The sequence below is a fragment of the Tupaia chinensis genome, unplaced genomic scaffold (assembly GCF_000334495.1).
Source record: "Tupaia chinensis unplaced genomic scaffold, TupChi_1.0 Scaffold000140_1, whole genome shotgun sequence".
NCBI classification, from domain to species: domain Eukaryota; kingdom Metazoa; phylum Chordata; class Mammalia; order Scandentia; family Tupaiidae; genus Tupaia; species Tupaia belangeri.
Window position 1 is genome coordinate 9,029,815 of NW_006159610.1, and position 11,097 is coordinate 9,040,911.

At 36.4% G+C, this 11,097-nt stretch overlaps 1 protein-coding gene across 1 annotated transcript in view; it reads left to right on the forward strand.

Annotated features, from left to right (window-relative positions):
* AGK (acylglycerol kinase) overlaps positions 1-11,097 on the forward strand; it is a 106,384-nt gene that overhangs the window by 353 nt on the left and 94,934 nt on the right. The gene's annotated exons all lie outside the window — the stretch shown is intronic.

An 11,097-nucleotide genomic window follows, 5' to 3' on the forward strand; every position in this document is an offset into this window, starting at 1 on the left:
TGGAAAAATGGAATTAGAGTACAAATTTATTATGGTTTTTACAAAAAATTGAAATCTATGTATGCTTTTAAAAAATAGCTTGAGGGCCAGCAGGTGGTATAATGGTTAAGGCACTGGACTCCCACATGGTGGACCATGGTTTGAGTCTTGGACCTAGCAGCTTGAAATTCATGCTAGATACATGTACATGTGTGCCCAAAATCCCATGAGGAGAATGGTGGAGAAAGGATAGAAACATGGCCATCCTCCCTGGGGGGTGATTTCTCACTTTCTCTCCAGCAAGTGCATGCACCCTATAGCAAAAATCTCTTTAAAATAAAATAAAATAAAAATAGCTTGTATTTTCCATGAACTTTTCAAAGATTTCTCATTCAACACCGTATACTCTTACACTAGATTCTCCTTTTGGAAATTCATCATGCTCACCCATATACCCAGAGTTCTATTAAATTATGATACACAGATACATGTTAAGCCTTGCTCATGGAACTGTTGTGTTTTGTTTGGATTTGTGTGTGGACTTTTTTTTCTCTGTGAGTCTATCTATGAACTTTCCTTTGAAATTATACTCTCTAGAACATGCTGTGAGGAACGCTAGCCTGGAGGAGAATTGACTGTACTGTCTGACTAAAGAGATAGTGGAAACCAAACAAGGATTTAGTCTTCTGAAGTAGTCCTTAGACTTACTTCTTACTTCCCAAGGTTGCCTCTCTAGGTTTAGAAACTTCTCTTGCAGGATTTCATGGAATAGATTACCAGTGCCCTTATAGTCTCTTCACCTTCTGGGATACCACTTATACTCAGAGCATAATTTTATTTTTTTCATTTTTTAGCTTAGACTTTTTTTTTTCTGAAACTTTTAAGTTTAAAAATTAATTAATTTATATTCATTCTCTAAGCATCATCATGGCATACAAAATGTGATTTCCCATCCAGAATATACTGCATAGTGGCTTAATCATGCATGTTACCATAAATAATTTTCCATTTCTAGTTTTATACACACATACAACACACACACACACACACACATATATATATTTAACCCCTACTTCTGACCCTCTGCCCTTTCCCACTATCTCTGGTGTCTACAGTTGTTTTCCATACCTCTCTCCCCCCCCATTTTATTGATCACACAATTTCTTAAATAATCTAACTACTTTCAATAGCAAGTACAGCTGGTAATTTCAAGAAAAGCAGTTTTAACTTCAATAAATCAAAGAAATGCTAAGGAACTTTACTTAAAACTTAAAACCAAGAAACAGGTTAGGATTCTGTTCAAATAGCAGGTATATGAACCTATCGACAGCTCAAGACAGGACAAAAGTCCTTAAAACCAGAAAACAAAGACTAGAAGAAAATCAGCAATATTTTAGTCAAAAGTCATAAAATGCTTTTTCACCAGTTCAGTCTCATGTACTTAATCTATCTTCTGTTGTGGTTCAATCTTCCTGATTAAATTCTGAGATATAATATTCAACTCCAGACTTACCCCTATGATTAAGTTGGGCATTTTCTTATTTTTTGAACTCTTTTTCTGGTAGCGCCCTCCCTTGAGAACTTCTTGGAGATCTGGTCTGGTGCTGGTAAATTCTTTCAGGTTTTGTTTATCTGAGAATGTTCGTGTCTTTTCTTCCCATATGAAGGATAATCTTGCTGGGTACAGTATTCTTGGTTGGAATTGTTTTTCCCTTAATACTTTGAATATATTTTCCCATTCTTTCCTCGCTCACATTGTTTCTGATGAGAGGTCTGCTGTTAGCCTGATGGGATATCCTTTGAAGGTAACTTGCTGTTTTTTTCTTGCCTATCTTAGTATCTTGTTTTCATCTATGGTTTTGGTCAGTCTGGCTATAATGTGTCTTGGAGAAGATCTTGGGTTGATTCTATTTGGGGTCTTTTGTATTTCTTGGGACTGAATCTTTGAGTGCCTCTCTAGGTTTGGAAAGTTTTCTTGCAGAATTTCATGGAATAAATTATCAATGCCCTTATGAGTCTCTTCACCTTCTGGGATACCAATTATCCAGATGTTTGGACATTTGATGATATCTAGTATTTCTCATATATTATTCTCTTTTTGGGGGGCAATTTTCTCAGTCTTGATAGTGAATTTTTCTAAGCCAGCTATTTTCTCTTCTACATCTGAGATTCAATTTTCTGTATGATCTAGTCTGCTTTTAATACTTTCAAGGGAGATTTTGACTTCCTGTGTTATAGCCTTCATCTCTAACACGTCCATTTGATTCTTTTTTAAAGTGTGTAATTCCTCTTTTAGATCATGCAAGAATTTCCTCACCTCCTGAAACTCATCAGCTCCTTTCTCCTGCCTTTCTGCAGTTCATTGTCTCTCTTCTCTTCCATCTCTGTTAGCATCATCATTATGAATATTCTAAATTTTTTATCAGACATTTCTGTGATTTCCATTGAACTGTCTGTGGATGAAGAAGAGTTATTCTTTTTCTTTTGAGGAGAGGTATTTTCTTGCTTTCCCATATTTCTGGTGGCCCTGTGGTGATTTCTAATCATGTGAGGGATGGTATATTTCTTACTAATTCTTGAAGTTCAATCTGAGTGTTCAGGAGCATGCAGAAGGCGGTGATCTGGAATCTCTTTGCTGTTCCGTTTTTAATCCCTTCGTGCAGCAGATTCAGTGGATATTGAGGAATATGTTAGCTGTAATAGTATTTGGATATTTGGCTATGGTTTCCTTAGATCTGTCTAGAAACACAGTGAATGGAGATTGAGGAGCAAAGTGATGGGATAAAAGAAAAAGAAAATGAAATAGAGATGAATAAAGAGAAAGAAGGAAAAAATAAAAACAACCAAAATTTTATTTTAAAAAAAACAAAAAATAAAAACTGCATGGAGGAGTCTTCAGAAGGCCTGCTCTTGCCTCTCCGGGATGGGAGGGGGAAGGGGATTATTAGCAAGATAAAAGAGGGGCTGAAAGCCAAGAAAATACTTTACCTTAAAAATTTTTAAAGGAAAAATTATTTAAGAAAGAGAAGTCAGAGACAGAGAGAGACAGAGACAGAGAGAAGGTTAGAGGGACTCCCTACCACTCACGTTTGTGGGCTGGAGACTGAATTATCAGTAGAAAATCTTCACTTCTCTTTTTTCCCTGAAATCACTAGTTCTCAGGAGAAATGGAGGAGTCTTCTTCTCAAGACCTGTCCCTTGCCCCTCCTGGATGGGTGGGGAAAAGAGGATAATTAGTGAGATAAAGGAGGGGCTGAAAGCCCAGGGAATACTTTATCTTAAAAATTTTTTTAAATGAAAAATTACAAAAAAATGAGAAGAAAGAGACAGGCAGAGGGACATAGAAAGAGACAGAGAGAGGGTTAGAGGGGCTCCCTACCACTCAAGTTTGTAGGCTGGAGGCTGAATTATCAGTAGAAAATCTTCATTTTTCTTTTTTTTTTTTTTTCTGAAATCACTAGTTCTCAGGAATTATGGAAGAGTCTTCTTCTGAAGGCCTGCCCCTTGTCTCTCCTGGATGGGTGAGGGAAAAAAAAACAATAATTCTGTTTTTAAAACACTTGTTTATAACCTTCCTTGTTTGAGAAAGAATCACTGCAGGAGAGCAGGATTCAATGGTGCAATGATTATCACCAGGGCTCTCAGTGAAAAATGCATGTATCTCTCACTTCCTGTCCTTGACATCTCTCTCCTCCTCCTGGACTTCCTGTTCCAGCAGCCCATCTTAACCTGCTTGTCCCATTGGGGACTGGCTTCAGAATTACCTCTCAGACCTATTTTTGTTTCCTTTGTACTTGTTAGCTTGGTGTTAGGAAAACAATCTGATCAAATTCATATTCATTATCTTACCTGTCCTTTATGGCTTGGGTATATTTGTACTTGGAATAATTAAGCCTTTTACTGAAAATGTTCAAATGGCTTCAAGGAGATTTGGGGGAAAGGGTATCAAAGATTGTCTGACTCTACAAAACCCAAACTGGTCTGTTCTATTTTTCTGTGTCATTTGGCTTGGTCCAGTGAATTTGGTGCTGTCTGTATGGGGACTCTCAGTCCAGTCTTAAATCTAGGATAGGAGAGATATATTAATGAAGAAAAAAATACAGCAACCATTCATGATAAAATTAGGAAATACAGGAAACTTCTAACTTGATGAAGAGTGCATATGAAAAATTTATAGCTGAGGTCACTGCAATGATGAAAACTGAATGTTTTTCTCCTTAGATCAAGAACTAGACAAGAATAAATATCCATTCTCACCAATTCTATTTAATATTGCCCTGAAAATACTATTTAGTGATATAAGGAAATAAGAATATAAACTGTATTCTTATTGGAAAATGTAAAACTGTCTTTATTCATAGTTGTCATGAGTGTATAAATAGAAAATCCTAAAAACTATAAAAAATATTGTAAGTAATACATAATTGTAATAAAGTTTCAGGATACAAGGTGAATATAAAAATGTACTTGTATATTTTTAAAATAATTATTTTATTTAACTTTATGTATTTAATTTGACCAGAGAGGGACAGAGGGAGAGGGAGAGAAAGCAAGCTGCCAAGTCTGGGACTAGAACCGTAGTTGGCCATGTGGGAGTCAAGCACTCTTAACCACCATGCCACCTGCTGGTCCCAGTATTTCTATATTCTAAAAAATAATTAGGCATTGAAATTTAAACAATACCATTTATAATAATATTACTATTGTGTTACTATTATATTATAGTTGTAATACAGTAGTGAGAAAGCAAGCCACCAGATCGGGACTCAAACCATGGTTGGTCATGTGGGAATGTCTAGCACCTTAACCACCATGCCACCTGCTGGCATGTAATACTATAATAATACAGTATTACTGTCACTTCATATTACTAAAATATGAAAACATAGGAATGAATTTAATAACATATGGTACAAGTCATGTACACTTGAACTTAAGAAACATTGGCATGATAAAGTAAATAATGCCTAAGTAAATAGAGATAAATACCATGTTCATGGATTGGAAGACACACTATTGGAAAAAGGTTACCTTCTTAAATTGGTCTGTAGATTCAAAATGATCTGGATCAAAATCACAGTTTTTTCTTCCCCTTTTAAAATAAAAATTGACAGCCACTTCTAAACTCTATATAGATACTTAAAAAGCCTAAAATAGTCACAATATTTTGAAAAAGAACAAAACTAGAGGACTTCAACTACCTAACTTCAAGGCTTACTAAAAAGTTTTATTAACCAAGATAGTATGGTATTGGCATAAGGATAAGCACATAAACCAATAAAACAAAATAAAGAGTCCAAAAATAGATTCATATGCATATAGTCTATAATGATTTGCCAAGGAAAGTCAGTGATACAAAGGATGGTATTTCAATAAAGAATACTGGATAAATTGGATAGCTACATGGAAAAGAAACCTTAATCCTTATCTCACACCATTCACAAAAATTAACTTAAAATAGATTATATACCTCAACAAAAAAGCAGAAATTATAAAAAATCTCAAAGAAAACATAGCAAAGAATTTTTATCTTGGGTTAAGCAAAAAAAAAAATGTTTTTTGGGGAGAGTATTTTTGGTATAGGCCACGTGTGCTCAACAGACAGAGAGAGACAGAGAGACAGAAAGCGAGAAATCACCCTCTGGGGGGATGGCCATGCCATGATCCCTTCTCCTCCATTCTCCTCTCAGGATCTTGGGCATGCACACACACGCACCTGGTGTGAGTTTTAAGCCACTGGGTCTGGGACATGAACCACGGTCGATTATGTGGGAGTTCAGCGACATAGCCATTATGCTAACTGCTGGTCCCAAGCAAAAATGTTTTAAAATAGGTCACATGAACATGAGCTGTAAAAAGAAAAAAGCAATAAATTGTACTTTATCAAACTTTATCCAAATGTAAAGCTTTTGCTCTTCAAAAGCCACTGTTATAAAAACGTAAAGCCAAGGGACTAGCAGATGGCATAATGGTTACATCGCTGGATTCCCACATGGGTGACCGCAGTTTGAGTCCCAGATGCAGAGGCATGAAACTGACACTGGGCACATGTATGTGTGAGGCTTGAAACTGACGCTGGGCGTATGTATGTGTGTTTCCAAAAATCCGCAGAGGAAAATGGAGGGAAAAGGGATTGTGGCATGGCCGTTGCCCCAGGGGGGTGATATGCTCAGTCTCTCTGTTTCTCCAGTGAGTGCACATGCCCTGTAGCAAAAATCTCTCTAAAAATAAAAATAAAATAAAATAAAAAGTAAAGCCTAAGCACAAACCGGGGAAAATATTTACAAAATATATCTAAAAAGGTACTTGTAACTAAAATATATAAAGAAGTCTTAAAATCCAATAATAATAAGAAAAACCACTTAAGTTTTTAAAAAGTGGATAAAATATTTGAACAAATACTTTATCAAAGAAGATTTTTAAAAAAGATATACTATAGACAATTATATATACCAAATGTTGGCAAGAATTAGAACCATGGGAATTTTCATATACGCTTGTGAAATGGTGCAAACAGTTCTGAAAATAATTTCTTTAAAAGTCGAACATATGTTTATCATACAACCTAGCCATTAATTTCCTGAGAATTTACCCAAAAGGAATGACAATACAAACATATGTCCACACAAAAACTTGGATACAAATGTTAAATGCACCTGAGGTGTCTATCATGCTGGGTAAAGTCTCTTCACAATCTAAATGATGTATAGAAAAATAATAAAAAATATATTAAAAATTTCAAGAAAAAAAAGAAATAGAAAAAAATGGAAACAACTTAAACGACCACCAGCCAGTGACTGAATGAACAAATTGCTGTGAATCTATGCGGTGAGCTACAACTCATAAATAGGAACAAACTACTGACACACCAGGATGAATGAATCTTAAAAAGACTATTTTGAGAGAAAGAAGACAGAAACAAAAGGCTCCATATGGTGTGGTTTATTTATATGAAACTCTGGAAGAGATTAATCTAATTTACAATATCAGAAAGCAGATTAGTGGTTGCCTGCTTCTGGGTGGATTGGATTGACTGGGAAGGCAGTGAAACATGCCGGAAATCTGGGAATGCTCCGTGTCACCGTATGGTCATGACAGGAATGTACACAACTATCAAAAGTCATCAACCTGTCCATGTAAATGGGTGCATTTTGTTGTATATAAATTACATGCCAGTACAATTTTTACAATTATAGTGGGAAATATGAGGGAGAGAGAAGGTAGATTTGGGTATATTTCTATAGTACAGTGGTCAGGTTTTGAGTCGATTTTTGCTGAGAGGAAAAGGCATCGAAGATGCAGGGATGACACACTGGAGGGACAAGATGACTGCTAGAGTTTGAATATGGCCCTTGAAAATTCATGTGTTGGACTATTATAATGAGATTAAGAGGGCAGGAACTTGGGACCAACAGATGGCATCATGGTTACCCGCTTGACTCCCACATAGTTGACTCCAGTTCAAGTCCTGGTCCTGGTGACTTAAAACTCATGCTGGGCACGTGTGCATGCCTATGATCCTGAAAGGAGAATGGAGGAGAAGGGATTGCAGCATAGCCTTCCTGCCCAGGAGGATGGGGGGTGATTTCTCACTTTCTTTCTTTCTGTATCTCTCTGTCTCTCTGGCGAGTGCATATGCCCTATAGCAACAAAAATCTCACTAAGGAAAAAAAAAAAAAAAAGAGGGCAAGAACTTAATCTGATTAAGGTGCCAGAGGTGGGAATTTTGGGGAGTGATTAGGATGAAGGTCACTAGAGCAGGATCCACAGGATTGAATTCTGGTAAGTTTATAAAGAGAATAAATGAGAAAGACACATAAAATACAGATCACACACTATGTATATGAGAATATGGATATTTTGTAGGATAAAGAATAATATCAGCTCTGCTCTCATGGAATTTAAAATATCACAGAGGTAAGAATGTTAGGCAGTAAACAAATAAGCAATGAAATAAATAATTATATTTTTATGTATGCCATGAAAGATAAGGAGGCTATGAGAGAGTTTAACAAGAGGAAGCTAATTTATACAGCTGGCTCAGAAAAGGTCTCTTGGCTGGTTACCATTTGCTAAGAGGAGGACAGCGGGTGAGAGTTGTTTAGATGGTGGGTGAATGGAACAGCATCAGGGAAGACATTGAGATTGGAAAGATTATGGTACATTTTGAGACTGAAAAATAATTATAGGTGAATTCTAAAAAGTTCATGTAAGAAATGAAACAGCTCCTAGAAAACATAAATGAATTTCTGATTATTAGATAAAAGATTCTCCAAGAATATAATTAAAATTTAACTGCATAAAATTCATTTTTTAAGCTTATTTCTTCCATGAGTAAGTCAAAGAGACAGCACTCACAACTACAGTCTCAACATCACCATCCACCTCCAGCTCACAGCCAGCCCCCATCAGGGTCAAACACATGTGCCTTATACCTAGGGGGGGGTCTTTGGACCGGGAACTTTTCCATGTGGAATTGCCTTACAGTGTTGTATTTTACTGTTGCACCACCATGTGGCCCCATTTTCTTTGTTATGTCAAAACATATTATAAGCCAAGTACCAATGCAAATAGATCAGGAGATTATTTAACAAGTAAATCAACAGATTACCATCCTTACTGCATAAAAAAATATTTCAAATTGATAAAATTATGAAATATTAATAGAATCTAGTTAACTATAATATCATCCTTCTGAAATGATTTGATACATTGTTCATTTACATAAAGTGTAGACTTTTTTTTAGAGAGATTTTTGCTATAGAGTGTGTGTGCTCACCAGAGAGATAGAGAGACAGAGAGTGAGAAATCACACCCCCCACACTCCCCCACGCAGGGCGATAGCCACACAGCAATCCCTTCTCTTCCATTCTCCTCAGAATCTCAGGCAGGCACACACACATGCCTGGCATGAGTTTGAAGTCACTGGGTCTGGGACTCGAACTGTGATCGACTACGTGGGAGTCCAGCAATGTAACCATTATGCCATCTGCTGGTCCAAAGGTGTAGAATTTTAAAAATTAAAATAAGCATTAAAAAAAAAAAGTTTGTGGGGGTGAGACAATGGTAGTGTAGCAATAAAGGATGATGCTCTATAAGGCAATCTCAGATGGGAAGTTTGTTGGTTCAAGGCCAGAGACCTTCCCAAGTACTCCAGGCACATGTGTACCCATGATCTGGGAATAGCTGAAGGGCTGAGAGTGAATCATGGCATCAAGACCCTGTTAGGGGTGCTGTCTTTCTCTCTCTCATCTCTGTTGGTAATGAAAGAAATAAATTTACAAAATGAAAAGTAAAAGACATAAGAAAATATTTTATGGAAGAGGAAACAAAATGGCAACAAAGATATAAAAATATTTTTTTCTCGTAATCAAAGAAATTTAAATGGAAAAATAGCATTTTGGTTAGAAATTAAATAAGTAGACATTGAAAAAATATGTAACTTGATAATGGTAGAGGTATTATGAAAAATGTACTATCCTCTACAGATAAACTCTTTCATGTTTTCAATGCCAGAGGGATCAAGCATGTGTAGAAGAGTGAAAAAAAATAGGGAGAGAGAGAATCCACTATCTGGCCTGGTCACACCACAATCCTTTTTACTCCAGCTCTCATCTCATTAGCATGCAGGGTGATGCATGCCACACAACTTCCACCCATTTCCTTTTAGTGATGTCAAGCATATTTATAATTTATACATTTTCATTTATTTATTTATTGCCCTTCTCTTCCTTTAGTTGTTTCAAGATTTTACCTTCAGTGTTCTGTAGTTTCGGTCTGATATATGTGCCATTATCTTTTGAACACTGCCTCTTCCCATTCCCTCTACTCTTTCCTTCTGGAGCTCACATTAGGTATCTATTAGCTCTTCTGCCTCTCTTCCAGCCGCTTGATATTTGAGTCCCAGACCCAATGACTTCAAACTCATGCCAGGCATGTGTGCATGCATGCCCAAGTTCCTGAGAGGAGAATGGAGGAGAAGGGATTGCAGTGTGGTCATCCACTAGGGGGGGTAGGAGGGTGAGGAGTGATTTCTTGCTGTCTGTCTTTCTCTGTCTCTCTGGTGAGCACACATACCCTATAGCAAAAATCTTTCTCTAAAAAAAAAATTCTTTTTCTTTTTTTTCTTTTTTTTTTTTATATTCATAATCTTCTTTATATTACATTGGATGCATGTGTTTCTTTTTTTTTTTATTTTTTTTATTACATTGGATTACATATAACTTTACATTGACTTCCATTGCTTTTTCAAAAGGGAATGCCATGCATGTCAGTCAATACAGAGGCATCGATCTCCCCGCTTTATCATTCAAAGTCTTTTCCATGCATTTCCCAATAATTATTATTATTATAATTTTTTAAAACAGTCAATCACTATTTCTCATTTTGCTTGTTAAAAGACTTCACCCATCATGAAGTACTTCCCAGACCAGTCCAGTTGAGAATACTATACACGTCATCTTCAACAGATAATAAACCATCTGTTTCTCACTAACATCCCCTCTATTGTTCACTTGCTATCTTTCTCTATCCTCTTCTCTTTTTTTTTTTTTATAGTTTATTTTTTATTATAATTTTTTTTCCCATCGCAACACACAAAAATGAATTTTCCATCCAAGATATACTGTGCATTGGCTCAATCAAGCACGTCAACATATATGTTCTCAGCAAATAATTTCCCAATTCTTGTGTCCTGCATACCTTGCCTTTTGTTTTACCATCCTAGATTCCCCATCCCCCTCCCTCTGTTATGACCCATCCTCCTCCCACATTGTCCCTGTCATCCCCGATTGCCCTCCGTGCCTCACCCCTCCCCAAATGATCTGTCAGTGATCTTAATTAGTCTAAGTCTCTCCAATAGTTATCACAGCTGACACATGCCTCTACATGAACTCAAGTCTGACTTTAGGCCTAAACCCCATTGGGTAAAAAGAGCATACTATAAAGTAGAACCCAACTGGGCCCATACCGCTCACTGCAGCCATCAAATATCCAATTTTTTTTTTTAAATGGTACGAATAGTTTAACCGTTTTTTTTTGTTTGTTTTTTGTTTTCGTTCTTTTTTTTTTTCCCTAACATTCATTCCCTGAGCATCATCACAACGTACTAAATGTAAT